We start from the raw sequence: 8,296 nt of genomic DNA, 5'->3' as shown, positions 1-8,296 counted from the left end.
GAACTCAGAAATCCGCCTGCCTCTGCCTCCCAAGTGCTGGGATTAAAGGCATGCGCCACCAGTGCCCGGATGGATCACTAATGGCTTTTTACTAAGGAATTGAGCATTGGAAAAGAATAAATCATCAGACCTTTGAACAGCTAATGGACTTTTGTCACTGGGCCTGCACTGACACTCTGCCTCCCACGGTTAGAACAGGAGCATATGGTGTCAGGAGATCAATAGAATTTTAGCCTGAGTGCATTTTGTACTGGGCCTCCTAGGTTTCATAATATCCTGTGGCTATTTCCCCAGTGTCAGAATGTATTATTGGACCAGATATACTCGACAGCAGCCTGCAGAAACCTTCTATTGGTTTCCTGACCTTGGAGGGAGGGCATGGGAAAGTCCAAATTGAATTCACGAGAACTGACTCTCCCTCAGAACTCAAAGCAGCACCGCACTCCTAGAGGAACTGCAGAGATGAATGCCAGAGGGAAGGCTTTTCCAAGGTCAGCATTCTCACCACTCATCTATCCAGTTTGCCTGCTTTAAAAGATATAGGCAGAAATGCCTATCCATTTTGGAAGGGACAGGTACTGTTTTAGCCAGAAGATTTAATAACATGATAGAAACCTGTGAAGACTGAACTAGGGGACAGAGAGATGGACCAGTGGGTAAGGACACTTGCCACAAAGCCTGAGTTTAGTCCACAGAGCCTCTTGGGTGGGAAGGAAAGAACCATTTCCTGCTAGCTAGCTGCCTTCTGGCTTCCACATGCATGCCATGGCATGGAACTTGTTTACTAAATATATATATATATATGTAAAGAAGAGATTGAATTCGGGATGAAGAGATGGCTTTGTAGGTAAGAGCCCATGTTTTGAAAGCAAGAGGACTGGAATTCAAATCTCCAGCATGTAGGTAAATAGCTGGGCATGGCCATGAGTGCCTGTGACCCCAGTGTTTTGGAAAGGAGACAGGCTGGCCCTTGGGAGCTCAGCCTTTGGTGAAGGACCTTGTCAGAAGGTTGAGAGAGATAGAAGAAGCCACCTGACTCTTCCATCACTTCTGTTAGAACCCGGGCACACCCATGCATGTGCACATCTCCCCCCGCCCAAATCACACAAAACACTGTTACATAAGATTTCATTTGGATGTCTGACTCGCTTCAGATTCTACAACAGAACATCAATATGCACAAGTTAAATATAGAAAGCTCCACTACGGCTTTAGCTTTAGCAGTTCTGATTGTTCAAAGGGTTCATGGAATTGTTAATTTGGAAGGATGAATTATTTGGTGAGAATTGGGTAGAGCATTCTTGAATCTGTCACGTGTAGCAACTCCGCAGTCTGAGAAATTGTTACTGGCATTTGCAAACACGGCAGAAAGTTAAGAAACGGTGGCCAAACTATTTGCTTGTTTGAATGCCAAGGTTTCCTCCCCTCCCCCCCCCCCCCATCACATGCCGTGCCCTGTTGCCAACACTTATCAAAATACTCCCACAGTTGTCACAGAGACAATTGTTCTGAGGGTTACTGCCTCTTTATTCTCCATGTCCTTACAAATTCCTCGTCTTTACACTTCCTGGAGACTTACTTGAATAATGTAAATAATGTGTGGTACAGTGGTTAAATCCAAAAAATTGGAATGAGGGTCACATAAGCAATAGAATGAAGTATGGGCTTCTCCCTCCCTCCCTCCCTCCCTCCCTCCCTCCCTCCCTCCCTCCCTCCCTCTCTCTCTCTCTTTCTTTCTTTCTCCCCTTCCTTCCTTCCTTCCTTTCTTCCTTCCTTCCTTCTTTCTTTTCTTTCTTTCTTTCCTTTCTTTTCTTTCTTTCCTTCCTTCCTTTCTTTCTTTCTTTCTTTCTTTCTTTCTTTCTTTCTCTCCTTCCTTTCTTCCTTCCTTCCTTCCTTCCTTCCTTCCTTCCTTCCTTCCTTTCTTTCTTTCTTTCTTTCTTTCTTTCTTTCTTTCTTTCTTTCTTTCTTTCTTTCTTTCTTTCTTTCTCTTCTCTCCTTCCTTCCTTCCTTCCTTCCTTCCTTCCTTCCTTCCTTTCTTCCTTCCTTCCTTTTTTTCTTTCTTCTCCACTTCTACTCTTCTTCCACCTTCCCTCTCTTCCTCTTCCTCCTCCTCCTCCTCCTCCTCCTCCTCCTCCTCCTCCTCCTCCTCCTCCTCCTCCTCCTCCTCCTCCTCTTTGTTTTTTTGAGACAGGGTTTCTCTGAGTAACAGCCTTAGCTGTCATGAAACTCATTCTACAGACCAGGCTGGCCTCAAGCTCACAGAGATCTGCTTGCCTCTGCCTCCTGAATGCTGGGACTAAAGGTATGCATCACCACACCTGGTTTGGGTTTCATACTTTCTGACTGTTTCATCTTTAAGACTTGGATTTTCAGAGGAGAGCTATTATTGTGCTAAGTGAAACAATGAGAGAAAGTCTAGAAACAAGCTTAAGGGAGAAAGACTTTAGACAAAAGCACTAAGCAAGTCCAACTGGGTGTATTTATTCTAAGTCAAAGTGTGCAATTGTGTGGTGAAAAATGTAACAGGAGAATTTAGAGAGAGCACACAAACCTTAGAACCAGAGACTGTGGTTAAGTTTGTAGATTTTATGATGAGCCTCGTGGGTTAGTGACATTAAAAACTCTTTCATATGAAGCAAGGCAGGTGGAAGACTGGAAAAGTGTGGTCCTGGACCTCAGCCTCAAGTCAAAGACGAAGCACATGTAGCTCTCTTCTCCACAAGAATAGCATCCACAACTATCCAGAATAAACACGTCTCCACGTTGTTTTGTATGCTTAGTGTCATGGTCCAGCCTCGACTCAGGATCGGAGTTCTCAACTGGAAGCAGGGATATCTGGAAGGCACATAATAAATAGACACAGACTACTTTTTGGGGTACATGGCTTAATGTTTCTCTCTCTTCTCTCTCATTCTCTGCTCTCTCTCTTGCTCATTCGCTCACAACTTGAAGCTGCACACTCTGCATTCTCCTGTGTACTCTGCTTTTCTCCTGTGCTCTTTTCTTTTCTTGAATTCTCACACTCATACACACCTCTGTGCATTCCTCTTTCACTCACACACACTCTTCACACATCTCTCTCTCTCTCTCTCTCTCTCTCTCTCACACACACACACACCATATGCACTTGCCCTTCACTCACAAATGCACTCTCCATGCACACCTCACATTCTCTCTCCACTCACTCTTCACATGCTTTTCTCATGCTCTCTATCATTCTTCATTTGCTCTCCACATTCACCTCACATACTCCTCACTTGCTCTTTACATGCTCTCTTGCCTTTCTCTTGCCCCAGTCCTTTATTGATACTCTAAAAGCAGGTAAAAAAGACGTACAATCATTGCCAAATCAAATTCAAAAGAAAAACCACGTCCCACAAAGAATCAAGAATTACAATTTTCCCCCAAAGTCTCAAGCTTCCATATTTCCAGGCCTATAGTCAATAATAATAATAATTGCAAACCTGTCATTATTTAAACTTTAACTTACTATATACTTCAGAGCTCAGAGCTCCCAGGCCAGCTACTTGTATTTTCTTTTTCTTTTTCTCTTTTGGTTTTTTGACACAGGGTTTCTCTGTATAGCTCTGGCTGTCCTGGAACTCACTTTGTAGACCAGGCTGGCCTTGAACTCAGAAAAACGTCTGCCTCTGCCTCCCGAGTGCTGAGATTAAAGGAGTGCGCCACCACGCCTGGCTTGCTACCTGCATTTTCTTGTGAAGCTCTAATATAAATGACACAGGCAAAGCTGCCAGGCTGTGGCCAGAAAGGATCAAGCTAACCCTTAACTCAATAGTTCTACTAGCTTTCTGCTTCTGCACATTGCACACAATGACTCTCCTAAGGGTCCCAGTGTTTTAACTTAGTTTTACTAATATAAGATTTTACATATTCTATACTTGCTTATCCAGGAACCACTCTCAAATGTTATGCAAAATGTATTTCATAACCTCAATAGTTTTTTTCTTTCTTGGTGTCCCAATGTTGGCTCTATTTAATTTTCTAATAATTTCTTCAAACTTTTTTTTTTTGAAAATCAAGCATTAATCTGGAACTACCATTGTGCAGATATTACATTGTTTCCAAGATGAGAGCGCACAGCATGCACCTGGGCCATTAGGCTGTGCTGTGCCCCATGCCTCAATTTTTAATTGTTTAAGAATCATTACATCAAGGAACATCTAGTTTCACAGAATTCACCAGAGCAGAAGGAGAAAGAAGTAAGAAAGTCAGATATAATAGAATAATTATGCACACCAAGGTCAACTGAAAAGCAGTCATGCACAAATGAAATCTATACAGCCATTGTCCAGGACTAAGCTTAAGAGAAATGGAAACAACTGTTTTTTTACAAAGAGCTTTCTCGGGCTACTGAGATGTCTCCATCTGGGACTACTGCAGGTAGTACCTGTCATTGTATACTGTCCCCAGCAGTTAGTAGTAGCTTTAATAGTCACCATGGCAGTCTTATCAAAATGATAAGTTCAAATACTGGTGAGCAAGCACTTCCACATATGTTTTCAGAAAAATTAGACAGACGCTTACTCCAGCAAAACTCTCAATCTCAAATATATGGTGGGAACAGGCACACAGTCAACACACACATACACACACTTAGAGGGTGGATATGATTTAATAAATACATTATTTTATCGCAGGCCTGAATAATTAGAGAGCTGGGATGTGGCCTAACCTTTTCGTATGTTTTTCTACACTACATTTTATGAGTCTATGATTTTTGAGTGGCTTTTGGGTGATCATGACTCTGTCATGAGGGAACCTATTGGAATTTCTAGTCTTTTGTGTCCCAGTACAAAGAATTGAGCCAGGAGTTCATAGACAACAGTGGAAAGAGAGATGTTTTTATTTTGCAATATTTAAAATCTAAATATATTTACATTGTTTTCACCTTCCCTCCTCCCTTCCCACTTGCAGCCATGTCCCACCCTTTTTTGCTGTCTCTCAAATACATAGCCCTTTTTTCTTTCTTTTACTTTTTCTTATTATTGCATGCATGTGCACACACACATACACAAACACACACACACACCAACATAAACAAATACACACACATACACAGAAACAATATAAACAAAAACCTGCTGAATTATATAAGTAATGCTTGTATGTATATGTGTTTAAGCCTTGGTATCAGATAACAAATTAGGGAGTTTATCTCAGGGAAAGACTGTTTCTCATCGAGTTTTTTGTTTTATTTGTTTTGTTTTGTTGGTGTTTTTAAAGAGCATTTCCAGGGTTAGAGGTGGACTAAACAACAGGAAATGGTTAGAAGCTCACAGGCCCTGACCCAGGAGTCTTCACTCTCTGTGGATCATTCCCACAGTGACCAACTTACAGACTTGGAGTTTGTGGACTTTTCTTACAAATGCTCTACAACTTATATGAAGTTGGGCTGGGGAGGGATTTTCAGTCTTTGGGCAAACTGGCTTCTTTTATAGATACTTCTCACTCTGTCTACTCTAGTATCCTTCCACAAAAATTCATGGTTGGCAGAGAGCGGAGAGAACGCAAATTGTAGTTAAGGGACTATGAACAAGAAAAGATGGGACAAGAATTTAAAACAATATGAAAAGTAAGGGAAATTATGACTAATTAAGAAAAGGGGATTAAGCCGGGTGGTGGTGGCGCACGCCTTTAATCCCAGCACTCGGGAGGCAGAGGCAGGCGGATTTCTGAGTTCGAGGCCAGCCAGGTCTACAAAGTGAGTTCCAGGACAGCCAAGGCTATACAGAGAAACCCTGAAAAAAACCAAAAAAAGAAAAGGGGATTGTTAGGGAATGTGATTCAGTTCATTGACACAGAAAGGGGCTTTCTTTCTTTCTTTCTTTCTTTCTTTCTTTCTTTCTTTCTTTTTTCTTTCTTTCTTTCTTTCTTTCTTTTTTCTTTCTTTCTTTCTTTCTTTCTTTCTTTCTTTCTTTCTTTCTTTCTTTCTTTCTTCTTTCTTTCTTTCTTTCTTTCTTTCTTTCTTTCTTTCTTTCTTTCTTATTGGATATTTTATTTATTTACATTTCCAATGTTATCCAATGTTATCCTCTTTCCTGGTTTCCCCTGTGCAACCTCCCTATCTCATCCCCCTACTCCCTGCTTCTAGGAGGGTTCTCCCCCACCCACCCACCTACCCACCCACCCATGCACTCCTGCCTCACTGCCCTAGCATTTCCCTACACTGGGGCATCCAGTCCTTCATAGGACCAAGGGCCTCTCCCATTCTATTCTTCAGGACCCGTGCATTTCCATCCTAAGACTCTACATAAGCTATATTCTGATTGGTAGGATAGGTTTTCTCAGGCTGAAGTAGAATCAGGGTTCCCATCTCCAGGAAACTATTTGTTTTTTTCCTTCAAAGAAAATTCCTATGAACATATGTTTGGCAAATTTCTACATCTTTGAAATTTTAAACAAACGGGAGTGGGAGGGAATTCTTGTGATGTTCCCCCCACCCCAAACTATAAAGTGAAGCATTTTTTGCCTTTGTGGCTGTCACAGGCTGGGATAATTCTGAATGATTTAAGGACCACATGCCACATACTTCAGGAATCCTGACATTTTTGGCATGCCCTAGTGTTTCCAAGAAACCCAGATGCCACACTAGCATTCTGGATGACCTTGAGCCAAATACCAGTCCCTTTATGATTCCTCCCCCCCCCCACACTGGGCAGTAACTGAGGGGGAGGGGTGAGATACATGATCTGCACCAATTTGTGATTTTATTTGTAATTTTCAGTACGTATTGACTCATCAGCAGTTTAAATAAGCATTGTTTGTGTTTAAGGATGAAGGTGATGTGATCTTGAAGAAGTCCATGATCCATGCTTCGGTCGGCTGCTTTGGCAAGGAGGTTTCTTTAGCAGAGGCATCTGTGACTGTAGACTCATAACTGAGAATGAGAAACACCGAAGGCTTCTGTGACAACCTCCACATTTCCCACTGGGTAGCTCTTCACAGTCTTCACAGTTGATAGCTTCTGACAGGGGTGGTGGTGGTGGTGGAGCTGGTGGTGGTGGTATGGTGAAGAAGGACTCAGTTTTCTTGAACGGACTGGTCATTGGACATGCTCCAAAGAGTAAATGGGAAATACAAATTGGTCTTGGTGGGTTTGTTGTTGTTGTTGTTATTTTGGGGGAGGCACAAGACTTGGAAGAACCTGGGGGGGGGGAATAGAAAGCATGTGACCAAGATGCATTATATGAAATAATTAATAAAAATATTATGTTGTAGAAAAAAGACTGAAGACTAGAAAAGTCTTAACAACACACATGCATATGTATGTATGTATGTATGAATTCTATCCTTTTGTAAAACAAACAGAAAAACATTATCAACAAGCAATACTATACCTTGATGGCCTATACCCTTGGTTTCCTCTCTAATATTAAGAAAGAACTGGCAAGATTTTTTATTGGGTTAGGGAAGAACGGGCTGCTGTAAATGGAGGGATTGAAGGAGTCAGTTGCATTGTACATCTTTGTTCTATTATTATTTTTTAAAATCTTTTTGCAGTGCTAGGATCAAACCCGGAGCCATGAGCGTGCTAGGCAAGTATTCTCCTACTTGGCTACATCCATTGGCTTTTGAACATCTTTCCATTCAACTGCCTTTTGTATTTCCAGAGGCGTCTGACACACACTGGGAGGTTCCCGGGAAGTCAGATCACAAAGAACTTGATAAAGAATGAAAGTAGAGGAACCATACTGCTTAATTTCCTGGATCAGCAGAGAGGGAAATATACACTTTTTTTGACCTGCTTTTTATTCTTTGTTATTTCACAGCAGTATGAACCATTGAAATAGAGCCTTGATGCAAAAAAAAAAAAAAAAAAAGAAAGAAAGAAAAAAAGTGTGTGTGTGTTTATGAGGGGCATGTAAAATTCATATTACCTGCTCCTTAAATTACTTGATTTATAAAATTCAGCTTATTTCATGTGCTTCATAGAGCTGCAATTATAAGTACTATGGTTGATCCTTGGCCGTCTAATAAGTTCTAAAACCCATTACCATGTATACATTGAGGCTACAATCCCATTTCTCAGGAGCAGCTCCCAGTAAAACATTGAATGGATGTACGAGAGTTTAGCCAATTTCCAGTGGTGCCACCTTTGAGTAATGGATATAAGAAAACAAACTGAGCAATCCAGGGCAAGCAAGCCAGTAAGCATCACTCCTTCATGGCTTCTGCTTCAGTAAGTGCTTTTCCATTCCTGCCTTGGATTCCTGCCTTGACTTCCTCTAGAAGTGGAGTGTGACCAGAGAGTGGTAAGATGGAATCTTCCTCCTAA

At 41.6% G+C, this 8,296-nt stretch overlaps 1 long non-coding RNA gene across 1 annotated transcript; it reads left to right on the top strand.

The window, feature by feature from the left end:
• Positions 1–313: 313 nt before the first annotated feature.
• Gm32202 (predicted gene, 32202) lies at positions 314–7,245 on the top strand. The gene is made up of 2 exons (NR_168512.1): positions 314–491; positions 6,794–7,245. It is a non-coding gene; the product is annotated as a predicted gene, 32202 (long non-coding RNA).
• Positions 7,246–8,296: the final 1,051 nt, after the last annotated feature.

This window comes from Mus musculus, chromosome 16 (genome assembly GCF_000001635.26).
Source record: "Mus musculus strain C57BL/6J chromosome 16, GRCm38.p6 C57BL/6J".
NCBI lineage: Eukaryota > Metazoa > Chordata > Mammalia > Rodentia > Muridae > Mus > Mus musculus.
The sequence above is the reverse complement of the archived record's forward strand: the minus strand, read 5'-3'. Positions and strand labels throughout refer to the sequence as shown.